This window comes from Lithobates pipiens, unplaced genomic scaffold (genome assembly GCF_037356315.1).
Source record: "Lithobates pipiens isolate NorthernLeopardFrog02 unplaced genomic scaffold, aLitPip1_a1.2 Scaffold_16, whole genome shotgun sequence".
Lineage (NCBI taxonomy): Eukaryota > Metazoa > Chordata > Amphibia > Anura > Ranidae > Lithobates > Lithobates pipiens.
This window is the reverse complement of record NW_027507748.1, coordinates 254086310-254100062: the sequence shown is the minus strand read 5'-3', so window position 1 is coordinate 254100062 and position 13753 is coordinate 254086310.

Genomic DNA, 13753 nt, shown 5'->3' with positions numbered 1-13753 from the left:
ATAGGACCAGAACAACACCAGCAATTGGGGTAGCTTCAGGTGTACACTGTGCAGGTGGCACAATACACCGACTGTAACTGCTACAGCTGCCTTTGGTATAGGTCTAGAACAACATGAGCAATTGGGGCATCTTTAGCTGTACACTTTGCAGGGGGCACAATACACTGACTGTAACTGCTGAAGCTGCCTGTGGTATAGGACTAGTACAACACAAGAAATCGGGGTAGCTTCAGGTGTACACTGTGCAGGTGGCACAATACACCACCTGTAACTGCTGCAGCTGCCTGTGCCATAGGACTAGAAGAACACCAGCAATTGGAGTAGCTTCAGGTGTACACTGTGCAGGGGGCACAATACACTGACTGTAACTGCTGCAGCTGCCTGTGGTATAGGACCAGAACAACATCAGAAATTGGGGTAGCTTCAGGTGTACAATGTGCAGGTGGCACAATACACCGACTGTAACTGATGCAGCTGCCTGTGGTATAGGACCAAAACAACATCAGCAATTAGGGTAGCTTCAGGTGTACACTGTGCAGGTGGCACAATGCACTGACTTTAACTGCTGCAGCTGCCTGTTGTATAGGTCCAGGACAACACGAGCAATTGGGGTAGCTTCAGGTGTACACTGTGCAGGTGGCAAAATACACCCACTGTAACTGTTGCAGCTGCCTGTGGTATAGGATTAGTACAACACGAGAAATTGGGGTAGCTTCAGGTGCACACTGTGCAGGGGGCACAATACACTGACTGTAACTGCTGCAGCAGCTTCTGCTATAGGACCAAAACAACATCAGCAACTGGGGTAGCTTCAGGAGTACACTGTGCAGGTGGCACAATACACCGACTGTAACTGCTACAGCTGCCTATGGTATAGGACTAGAACAACATGAGCATTTGGGGCAGCTTTATCTGTACAGTTTGCAGCAGGCACACTACACTGACTGTAACTGTGGCAGCTGCCTGTGGTATAGGACCAGAACACCACAAGCAATTGGGGTAGCTTCAGGTGTACACTGTGCAGGTGACACAAAAAAAACGACTGTAACTGCTGCAGCTGCCTGTGGTATAGGACCAGAATAACACCAGCAATTGGGGTAGCTTCAGGTGGACACTGTGCAGGTGGCACAATACACTGACTGTAACTGCTGCAGCTGCCTGTGGTATAGGACCAGAACCACATCAGCAATTGGGGTAGCTTCAGGTGTACACTGTGCAGGTGGCACTATTCACTGACTGTAACTGATACAGCTGCCTGTGGTATAGGACCAAAACAACATCAGCAATTAGGGTAGCTTCAGGTGTAAACTGTGCAGGTGGCACAATACACCGGCTGTAACTGCTACAGCTGCCTGTGGTATAGGACTAGAACAACATGAGAAAATTGGGGCAGCTTTATCTGTACACTTTGCAGGGGGCACACTACACCGACTGCAACTGCTGCAGCTGCCTGTGGTATAGGACCAGTACAACACCAGCAACTGGGGTAGCTTCAGGTGTACACTGTGCAGGTGGCACAGTACACCGACTGTAACTGCTGCAGCTGCATGTGGTATAGGACCAGAACAACATCAGCAATTGTGGCAGATTTAGGTGTACACTTTGCAGGGGGCACAATGCACTGACTTTAACTGCAACAGCTGCCTGTGGTATACGCCTAGAACACCACAAGCAATTGTAACACGAGAAATTGGGGTAGCTTCAGGTGTACACTGTGCAGGGGGCACAATACACCGACTGTAACTGCTGCAGCTGCCTGTGGTATACGCCTAGAACACCACAAGCAATTGGAGTAGCTTCAGGTGTACACTGTGCAGGTGACACAATAAACCGACTGTAACCGCTGCAGCTGCCTGTGGTATAGGACCAGAATAACACCAGCAATTGGGGTAGCTTCAGGTGTACACTGTGCTGGTGGCACAATACACTGACTGTAACTGCTGCAGCTGCCTGTGGAATAGGACTAGAACAGCACGAACAATTGGGATAGCTTCTGGTGTACACTGTGCAGGTGTCACAATACACCGACTATAACTGCTACAGCTGCTTACGGTATAGGACTAGAACAACACGAGCAATTGGGCTAGCTTCAGGTGTACACTGTGCAGGGAGCACAATACACCAACGGTAACTGCTGCAGCTGCCTGTGGTATAGGTCCAGAACAACACGAGCAATTGGGCTAGCTTCAGGTGTACACTGTGCAGGGAGCACAATACACCACCTGTAACTGCTGCAGCTGCCTGTGGTATAGGACTAGAACAACACCAGCAATTGGGGCAGCTTTAGGTGTACACTTTGCAGGGGGCACAGTAGCTGCTTCAGCTGGGTGTGGTATAGGTCCAGGACAACACGAGCAATTTAGGTAGCTTCAGGTGTACACTTTTCAGGTGGCACAATACACTGAATGTAACTGCTGCAGCTGCCTGTGGTATAGGACCAGAACAACACAAGCAATTGGGGTAGCTTCAGGTGTACACTGTGCAGGTGGCACAATACACTGACTGTAACTGCTACAGCTGCCTGTGGTATAGGACTAGTACAACACGAGAAATTGGGGTAGCTTCAGGTGCACACTGTGCAGGGGGGACAATATACCGACTGTAACTGCTGTAGCTGCCTGTGGTATAGGTCCAGAACAACATCAGCAATTGGGGAAGATTTAGGTGTACACTCTGCAGGGGGCACAATGCACTGACTTTAACTGCTGCAGCTGCCTTTGGTATAGGTCCAGGACAACATGAGCAATTGGGGTAGCTTCAGGGGTACACTGTGCAGGTGGCAAAATAAACCCACTGTAAATGTTGCAGCTGCCTGAGGTATAGGACCAAAACAACATCAGCAATTGGGGTAGCTTCAGGTGTACACTGTGCAGGTGGCAGTATACACTGACTGTAACTGCTGAAGCTGCGTGTGGTATAGGACTAGTACAACACGAGAAATTGGGGTAGCTTCAGGTGTACACTGTGCCGGTGGTACAATACACCACCTGTAACTGCTGCAGCTTCCTGTGTTATAGGACTAGAACAACATGAGTAATTGGGGCAGCTTTAGCTGTACATTTTGCAGGGGCACAATACACTGACTGTAACTGCTGCAGCTGCCTGTGGTATAGGACCAGAACAAAACAAGCAATTGGGGTAGCTTCAGGTGTACACTGTGCAGGTGACACAATAAGCTGACTGTAACTGCTGCAGCTGCCTGTGGTATAGGACCAGAATAACACCAGAAATTGGGGTAGCTTCTGGTGTACACTGTGCAGGTGGCACAATACACCAACTGTAACTGCTGCAGCTGCCTTTGGTATAGGACCAGAACAACACCAGCAATTGGGGTAGCTTCAGGTGTAGACTCTGCAGGTGGCACAATACACTGACTGTACCTGCTACAGCTACCTGTGGTATAGGACCAGAACAACACGAACAATTGGGGTAGCTTGAGGTGTACACTGTGCAGGGAGAACAATACACCGACTTTAACTATTGTAGCTGCCTTTGGTATAGGTCCAGAATAACACGAGCAAATGGGGTAGCTTCAGGTGTACACTGTGCAGTTGGCACAATACGCTGACTGTAACTGCCTGTGGTATAGGACTAGTAAAACACGAGAAATTGAGGTAGCTTCAGGTGTATACTGTGCAGGTGGCACAAACACCGACTGTAACTGCTGCAGCTGCCTGTGCTATAAGACCAGAACAACATCAGCAATTGGGGTAGCTTCAGGTGTACACTGTGCAGGTGGCACAATAAACCGACTGTAACTGCTGCAGCTGCCTGTGATATAGGTCCTGGACAACGCGAGCAACTGGGGTAGCTTCAGGTGTACACTGTGCAGGTGGCAAAATATACCCACTAACTGTTGCAGCTGCCTGTGGTATAGGACTAGAACAACACCAGCAATTGGAGTAGCTTCAGGTGTACACTGTGCAGGGGGCACCATACACTGACTGTAACTGCTGCAGCTGCCTGTGGTATAGGACCAGAACAGCACAAACAATTGGGGTAGCTTCTGCTGTACACTGTGCAGGTGGCACAATACACCGACTGCAACTGCTGCAGCTGCCTGTGGTATAGGACCAGAACAACACCAGCAATTGGGGTAGCTTCAGGTGTACACTGTGCAGGTGGCACAATACACCGACTGTAACTGCTACAGCTGCCTTTGGTATAGGTCTAGAACAACATGAGCAATTGGGGCATCTTTAGCTGTACACTTTGCAGGGGGCACAATACACTGACTGTAACTGCTGAAGCTGCCTGTGGTATAGGACTAGTACAACACAAGAAATCGGGGTAGCTTCAGGTGTACACTGTGCAGGTGGCACAATACACCACCTGTAACTGCTGCAGCTGCCTGTGCCATAGGACTAGAAGAACACCAGCAATTGGAGTAGCTTCAGGTGTACACTGTGCAGGGGGCACAATACACTGACTGTAACTGCTGCAGCTGCCTTGTGGTATAGGACCAGAACAACATCAGAAATTGGGGTAGCTTCAGGTGTACAATGTGCAGGTGGCACAATACACCGACTGTAACTGATGCAGCTGCCTGTGGTATAGGACCAAAACAACATCAGCAATTAGGGTAGCTTCAGGTGTACACTGTGCAGGTGGCACAATGCACTGACTTTAACTGCTGCAGCTGCCTGTTGTATAGGTCCAGGACAACACGAGCAATTGGGGTAGCTTCAGGTGTACACTGTGCAGGTGGCAAAATACACCCACTGTAACTGTTGCAGCTGCCTGTGGTATAGGATTAGTACAACACGAGAAATTGGGGTAGCTTCAGGTGCACACTGTGCAGGGGGCACAATACACTGACTGTAACTGCTGCAGCAGCTTCTGCTATAGGACCAAAACAACATCAGCAACTGGGGTAGCTTCAGGAGTACACTGTGCAGGTGGCACAATACACCGACTGTAACTGCTACAGCTGCCTATGGTATAGGACTAGAACAACATGAGCATTTGGGGCAGCTTTATCTGTACAGTTTGCAGCAGGCACACTACACTGACTGTAACTGTGGCAGCTGCCTGTGGTATAGGACCAGAACACCACAAGCAATTGGGGTAGCTTCAGGTGTACACTGTGCAGGTGACACAAAAAAAACGACTGTAACTGCTGCAGCTGCCTGTGGTATAGGACCAGAATAACACCAGCAATTGGGGTAGCTTCAGGTGGACACTGTGCAGGTGGCACAATACACTGACTGTAACTGCTGCAGCTGCCTGTGGTTTAGGACTAGAACAACACCAGCAATTAGGGTAGCTTCAGGTGTACACTGTGCAAGTGGCACAATACACTGGCTGTAACTGCTGCAGCTGCCTGTCGTATAGGACTAGAACAGCACGAACAATTGGGGTAGCTTCTGGTGTACACTGTGCAGGTGGCACAATACACCGACTGTAACTGCTGCAGCTGCCTGTGGTATAGGACTAGAACAACATGTGCAATTGGGGCAGCTTTAGGTGTACACTTTGCAGGGTGTACAATACACTGACTGTAACTGCTGCAGCTGCCTGTGGTATAGGGCCAGAACAACACGGACAATTGGGGTAGCTTCAGGTGTAAACTGTGCAGGTGGCACAATACACAAACTATAACTGCTGCAGCTGCCTGTGGTTAAGGATTAGATCAACACCAGCAATTGGGGTAGCTTCAGGTGTACACTGTGTAGATGGCACAATACACCGGTTGTAACTGCTGCAGCTGCCTGTGGCATCGAACTAGAATAACACGAACATTTGGGGTAGCTTCAGGTGTACACTGTGCAGGTGGCACAATACACTGACCATATCTGCTACAGCTGCCTGTGGTATAGGACCAGAACACCACCAGCAATTGGGGTAGCTTCAGGTGTACACTGTGCAGGGGGCACAATACATCGACTGTAATTGCACTAGGTTCAAAGGAAATGAAGACACTGTCTCTGCATCTGTCTCTATGAGCCACCCGCAACACACTACGCAAGGTCGCCGCGCAGGCAGCCTTATATAGTGTGGGGTGTGTACTAAACCCCCTGAGCCATAATTGGCCACAGGCATTCTGCCTGTGGCATATTATGGCTCTCCTCGCTGACGGCGCTGTGATTGGCCAAGCATGCGGGTCATAGTGCATGCTTGGCCAATCATCAGCCAGCAATAGCACCACTTGAATGTGGCCCGAACGGCCCATAAAGTTCTGGTTTCGCCGAACAGCCGGTGTTCGAGTCGAACATGCGCTCGACTCGAACACCCAGCACATTCCTAATCAAGACATGCATGCTGTAGAATAGACAGCGAGATTCCAGTGTGAAAGTCCGGTTAAAATAGCCTTCCTGGCACCAACGTGCGCACGCACACCGGTGCACGCGCAAGCCCAGGATGACTGTTACTGGCAGGATCTTCCTGACATTGTCCCCCCCAAGGGGCAGCCTTAGGATGCCCAACCGGGCCCATTTCTCAGGATGGGATCTTTTAAAGGATTGAATTAAGCTTTTAGCATTAATGTTCTCCTCATTCTCCCAAGAGTTCTCTTCCGGGCCATACCCTTTCGCCTTAATCAATAACTGGGCTTGATTATTCCTTTTCCTGCAATCCAAGATAGCTTTGATTTCGAATTCTTCCTCACCTTCCGCTATTACAGGATCTGGAGGATTCAATTCCGGTCATGAAAAGGGTTAGAGACAAAGGGTTTCAACAGGGAGACATGAAAGACAGGATGAATCCTGAGTGAATCCGGGAGTTCTAGCTCATAAGCCACCTTGTTGATTTTTATTTTCACAGGGAAAGGACCCAAAAATTTAGGACCCAACTTCCTGGAGGGACAAGTCAATTTTGGATTTACGGTGGACAGCCATACAAGGTTACGAGGTTCAAGTACCAATTCTCCTTGTTTCTTACTGTTGAAAGCTTCTTTGCTGTGCTCTTGGGACTTCGTCCTGGTTTCCTGTAGTAATTGGTTATTAGAAGAGAAAACATTTATTGTTTCCTGGACCGCTGGTACAGAACATTCAGGAATGGAGTTGGGCAGAAAGCAAGGGTGAAAACCGTAGTTAGCAAAAAACGGACTTTGGTTCATAGCAGAGTGAATTGTTTTAGGCAAATTCAGCCAAAGGAAGCAGAGTGAACCAGTCATCCTGAGAAAAGGAGGAAAAAGAGCGCAGGTATTGCTTGAGGGTCTGGTTGGTCCTCTCAGTTTGACCATTCCTTTGGGGATGGTAGGCAGTGGAAAATTATAGTTCAATTCCCAGGGCTTTACACAGAGCTCTCCAGAATTGAGAAGTAAATTGTACTCCCCGATCAGAATCGATTCGGTGGAGTTTAATTACTTCTCTGAAGAACATTTGTGCTGTTTCAGGAGCAGAGGGAGTACCCTTCATTAGAATGAAGTGAGCCATTTTAGATAATCGATCTACCACCACAAAGATCGCAGTGTGCCCTTCTGCTGGAGGCAACTCAACAATAAAGTCAATGGACAACATCTTCCATGGCCTGTCTGGAATGGGCAGGGGTTTCAGTAATCCCCAGGCCCTGGTTCTACTTGGTCTTATTCCGAGCACAGGTAGTGCAGGACTCTACGTATTTCTTGCAGACTTTAAGTACTTCAGGCCACCAGAAGGTGTGCTGGACAATATCAGCAGTCTTGATGACACCAAAATGCCCTGCCAGTGCATGACTAGTGTAACCCACATAACTTCCTTCTAACTGTTACAGACCCATCATACCCCTTTTACCTTCTTTACAATAAGAGACCATACCGTTCTTATGGAGTATAAATGGCCATAACAGCCTTTTATTAACCAGATAACATAAAACTCCAAAATAACTTTATAAAACAAAGTAATAACAACCATGAGAAACAACATGTTCAACCCACGTTTATTGGTCAGTGACATAGCTATCTCCTCTTTCACCGAATATATATATATATATCCCTCTAAACCACACCAGCACACTGCGGGACCTTTATCAACCATCATAGGCCTCCAGCTGTGCCGCTCGGAGACACCCCCTTTTCCCGCAGTGCAACCACTGGTATTCACCAACCATTTGATGAATACACCGGAGGGGCCATACTACCGATGAGCCCCCCACCCCCATTTTGTCACCTCCGTTATCGCTCCCGTCACTGACCAACAAACAAAAACACCGCCACAGCCTGATAGGATGACAACCTCAACCTAGAGGGCCCCTCCACACCCGCAGGGCCTGCTGTATCCCTCCCTGCAATCCCAGGGACCACAAATCAAGTCCCACATCGGTAAGGTGCACTCCGTCCCTCCGTAGGTAAAGGCCGACATTCTGCCCTAGCTCCCAGTGATGTACCACCAAACCCCCCTCACGGACCAAAAACCTCCCGACCACCTTGTTAACCCGAATCCTGGCCTTATTGAGCCTGTCTACGGACCTAGCCATGCGCCACACGGTCCTAGCCACCATATCGGACCACACCAATAATGTGTTCGGAAATGCCGAACGCAGGTACCCCAGATCCGACTTTACATCCGCGATCAGATCCCTGACTGTCCGCACCCCCAAATCATTACACCCTGCGTGTATCACCAACACATCTGGTGGCCTGCCAAACCGCACATATTTTTTAACCTCCGGGACAACCCCCCCCACATCATCCCAGGCCTACCCAGCCACCGTATCTGAGCCTCCATCCGAGATATCCCCAACTGCCTCCCCTCAGGTCTGGCGTCCCCTCTCCTGGCTCCCCAGGAAACATAAGAATGTCCCACGATCCAGACAAGGCGTGGGTAACCTCCATCTGAAACGAAAAGACCAAACAAAATAATGGACAACCCCAGGTGAACACAGCAAGCAATACCCCCACCCCATCACATGTCCCCATTTTTTTTTTTTTTTTAACAGAAAATTCATTCCCAAACCAAACCTGGTCTAACGTAACTGTGGAATCGTTTCGAATTCCCATCTCCCCAACCTACACACTGCCGCCTCGTCCAACCCGCACCTGGCAGCCTCCGTGACGGCCCGATCCGGAAGGAGTGCGAGGCGTAGGCCGAACCGTCCATCCCCAGGTTACCAAGACATTTCCTCAAGACCGCCACGAATTGAAATCTAGACAAATAAGACCCATCTTCGTGTACCAGCAACGGCCCTCCACCAACCACCCTCCTACAGAGAAAACACCCCACCACCTCCACCGGGCATGGTGCACACCCAGGCAATGCAAACAAACACACCCAAACCCCCTTCCCTCGTTGATCAGTTTTCGATTTTTGCAGCACCACCGACAACCTATCCTCCCCGAGGTGTACATCCTCCACCAATACACCCCCCGCCACAGCCCTAGATGGGCTAACCAGTTCCCCTACTCGAAACGCCCCGAAAAACGCTAATGAAAAAGCCGCCGAAAACAGCGACACCTCATAAGAGGATGAACACACCGACCCCAAATGTTATAACAAGGTCAGCAAATTAGCAAAAGTAATAGGCCTACGCGTATCCAGTCGCCGGTGCGCCTTCCGGTAACCCTTGAGCGCCTGCCGCACCCAAAAACCCTTCGTCCAATCTGCCTGTCCGCCCAATTTGAACCAAAACGCCAAACCCGCCAGCTTTTTCTCGATAGACGACACCGAGTGCCCCTCTTCCATATTTCTGGACACAAAATACAGGACCAACAGCTGCGCGGCCGACCCATCCTGCTCCACTCCCGCCTCCTGCACCAGATCTGACCATTCCTGCCACACTTTCGTATAGGCCCCCCACATCACGCCACTCACCGACCTCCGGATCCATCCTGCGGCGATTCCAATACCAGCTCCCACATCCAGCCCGGGCAATCCCTGCCTTCTTCGTCCGCCTCCGGAGCCAAGGCCCTGAACTTGTCCCACTGAAAGCGAGACAAAGCGTCAGCCAGCGTGTTCTCTACTGCCGGGATGTGCACAGCGTAAAGAAACACGTTCAATTGCATGCAACGCAACACCAACTGTCGCATCAGCCGAACGACAGGTTGTGAAGACGCTGACATACTATTGATGACCTGCACCACCCCCATATTGTCACAGTTCAGCCTAAGCTTAAGGTTCCGACACGCCTCCCCCCATAGTTCCAAAGCCAGCACTACCGGAAACAGTTCCAGCAGTACCAGATTCCGCACAAGGCCCACTGCGACCCAGGAGCGTGGCCAGGGTTCCGCACTCCACCGTCCCTAGAAAAAGGCCCCGTACCCCGTGGACCCCGCTGCATCGGTGACCAATTCCACATCGAAATTGCTCACCGGGCCCGACATCCACATTGCCCTGCCATTATACTCAGCCAAGAACTGATACCACACCTTCAAATCTTCCCTGTGTTCCTTGGTGAGGTGAATGAAGTGAGTTGGGGAAGCGACCCCCGCCGTCACCGCAGAAATCCGTCTACAGAAAACCCCCCCCATGGGAATAATCTGGCAAGCAAAATTTGGCTTGTCCAACAACGATTGCAACGAGCGTAACCGAACCTTTCGCAGACCGTGAATCTCCCTGATGTCCCTGCGTAAGTCCACCAACTTAGCCTCAGGCAACCGGCATTCCATAGCCATGGAATCGATCACGATGCCAAGAAAGCTCAGTTCAGTCCTAGGACCCTCTGTTTTATCAGCAGCCAATGGCACGCCGAACCTCTCCGCCATGTGCTGCAACGTAGAAAGCAAAATTGCACACACATTCGAAGAGGGAGGGCCCACACACAAGAAATCGTCCAAGTAATGTATGAGCGACCCCACACCCGACACGTCCCGTACCACCCACTCCAAGAATGAGCTAAACGCCTCAAACATCGCACAGGAAATGGAGCAACCCATGGGCAGGCACTTGTCGACATAAAACCGGTCCTGCCAGCAACATCCCAACAATCGAAAACTCTCGGGGTGCACTGGCAGCAACCGAAACGCCGCCTCCACTTCCGACTTCGCCATCAACGCCCCCTTCCCGTAACGCCGTACCCAACGCACCATCAAACGACGTGTAGGACACAGCGCACGCCTCCGGGTCAATGAAATCATTCACCGACCCCACTTTCAGAAAGGACAGATGGTGTATCAGCCGAAACTTGTTGGGTTCTTTTTTCGGGACCACCCCCAATGGTGACACCACCAAATCCCCAATGGGCTTGCTCGTGAACGGCCCCGCTACGCGCCCCAACGCCACTTCTTTAGCCAATTTTTCCGACACCACCCCAGGATGTTGTAATGCCGACCGCAAGTTCCCGGCCTGCAAGGGGACCACCGTCAACCCACAAGGAATCTTAAAACCGTGACGGAAGCCCGCCCCCAGCAACCCCGCCACAGCCCGGTCCGGGTATCTATTTAGGAAAGGCTGCATCCTTTCCCACATCACCGGAGTCGTTCCTCTTGTGAGCAGGCTCTCCGGCACGTCTTCCCTTCTTAAAACACCGGGCGAAGGTATGGGCTCCCCCACACCCCGAGCATTCGTGCTTAAACTTGCATGTTCCCCCGAATTTGCACATGCCTTCATTAAATTGCCAGCACACTCCCCACTTCTTTCCGGCCGGCGATCCTGAGGAGTGGCTACCCCCGGTCCCCCTGGAAATAACTGCGAAGGCGTCCGCACAGCAGCCATGAGCCTCATCCAGAGGCTAATGTCCTTATGGTCCCAGCGCAGCGTGGGTCGGACCGCCCGACGCTGGCGGAACTGCTCGTCGTACCTCAACCAAGCAGTACCCCCATAAACCCTGTAAGCCTCCCCGATAGCGCCCATATAACAAAACAACGCAGAGCAATGCTCGGGGTTCTTTTCTCCTATGACGCTGGCCATGATCACGAACGCTTGCAACCAGTTGGCAAACGTTCGCGGAATCAATCTATATCGCCTCTTCTCTTCATCTTCCTTCTTGGAATCGTCCGGCTTCACCCGATCCAAGTTAAACTTCTCAAGGGGCAATAGTGAAAATATCTCCACGTATTCCCCCTTGACAATTTTGTCCCTGACCTCCTTTTTCAAATGTGCACCCAAGGGCCCCTCGAAGCACACATACATCTCACATTTAGCCGCGTCCGCTATCCGCACGATGTCCGACCTAACGGTCGGCTCCGCGGCCCCCTTGGAACCAGCCCCTACGTCAGCCACCGCCGGCGCCCCCGGGGGAGCAGCCGCCGCTTCCAGGTGGGACGAAACCTCCGACCCCCCCCAGAGGGAGTCACCCCCACACCCAAAACTGGCCCACCCCAGGAACCTCCCCTACGGACTGCCCCATACCCCCATCAAAGCGACCCACCAACGCCCTCAACCCCTCCAGCAACTCCTGCAACTGACCCCCAGATCCCGTGGCCCCTGTCCCAGTCCCAACCCACGGTTGGCACATGGCAGCCACCCGCGAAGCCGGGGGGACCGCCTGGCCCCACCCCCCGATACTACCCCCAACAAACATTGCAAAGCATCAGTAAAAGCGGAGTTGTCACTCGACTTACCGGGCTGACTGGGAGCCGTCCCCACAGCCGTTGCGCCGACCGCCTGCGCAGGAACCGACCGTCCGGACACTTCACCATCCTCCGACAGCTCTCCTTCGGAACGTCCCTCCTCTTCCGGACCGCTTGCCGACTGCAGCCCCCCAGGCGATGGAGACCTGGATGCCGTGCGGCCTCCCTCGATTCCGCGGCTCACCAACAAAGCAACGCTCCTTGCAGGGGTCCCTTCGCTCCTGGGCTGCCGCACAGAAGGGCCGTCCACGTCACCGCTCTGGACACGTGACCCACGTCGGCTACTGCCCGGAGGCGTCCGCCTCCCTGCCGCGATTCCCGTGACGCGGCCCACAGAACCAGCTGCGGCTGGAGGCGCCGACCTCCTTCTGTCCGCCCCCCGCCCGTGCAGAGCCCGAATCCAGTGGTAGTCCCCCCAAAGCGCCCCCCGGGCCCTCAGCCCCATGTGCCCGCCGCTTACCCAGGCCTCCACCCCCCCGTCAGTGCCGAACCCCCGGCCACAACCCCCCCAAACCGCAGGCCGGCGAGCAGGCCTCCTCAGTCTTTCAGCGGGCGAATAGAAACCCCTCTTCGCCGGCGGGGTAGAATCGTCCCTTCCCGGGCTCTCCGCCATCTTTGCGGGCCCCCCGCCCCCCGGGGAATAACGGAGCGGCGGCCTGGACACCCGGCCGGGCGCGGCCTCCCGCCGGCTATACCCGACCTCGCCACCCCCAGCCAGCGCCGCCATGACCTGAGCCTGGAGCCAAGCCGGCCCCCTCGTCTCCGCCGCCGCCCGCAATTGCTCCAAAAGTCCCGCGACGTCCGCCATGTTGGTAGCCACAGCGAGGAGCAGCTTGTGAAAAACCGCCTCCTCGCACGTTGTCCTGCCGACTGGCTTTCCCCCAGCTCCACCCCCTCTAATGTATGGCCGCTCCCCCACCCGAGCTCCTCCCGGAACTTCTCCCCTGGGCGTGACAGGGCACCTCGTCATGTCCAGCCCTGCACTAGGTTCCCCTGCGTGTCCTACGCTCCGGGCTTCCCTTGATCATGACAAAGTTCTAAGATTGTGACCAGTAGGCCTTCAGGTACAAAGATTTTGCTTCCGTACCAAAACAGTCCATCCTTAGCTTGTAGTTCTGTTCCTACAGCAGGTGCCAACCCTAGTGAGGCTTGCTTGATACGCGAGAGCAGGTCTTCTTGCAACAGGAGAAAAATTCCTGGGGATAGAATAGTGTCTGGAGGCGAAGTTTCTTTGGACTTATAGAACATCCTAGAGAGAGCCTCAGGTTTTACAATTTTAGAGCCTGGAAAAGAACAGGGCCCACCTGGCTTGTCGTGGTCTCAGCCTCT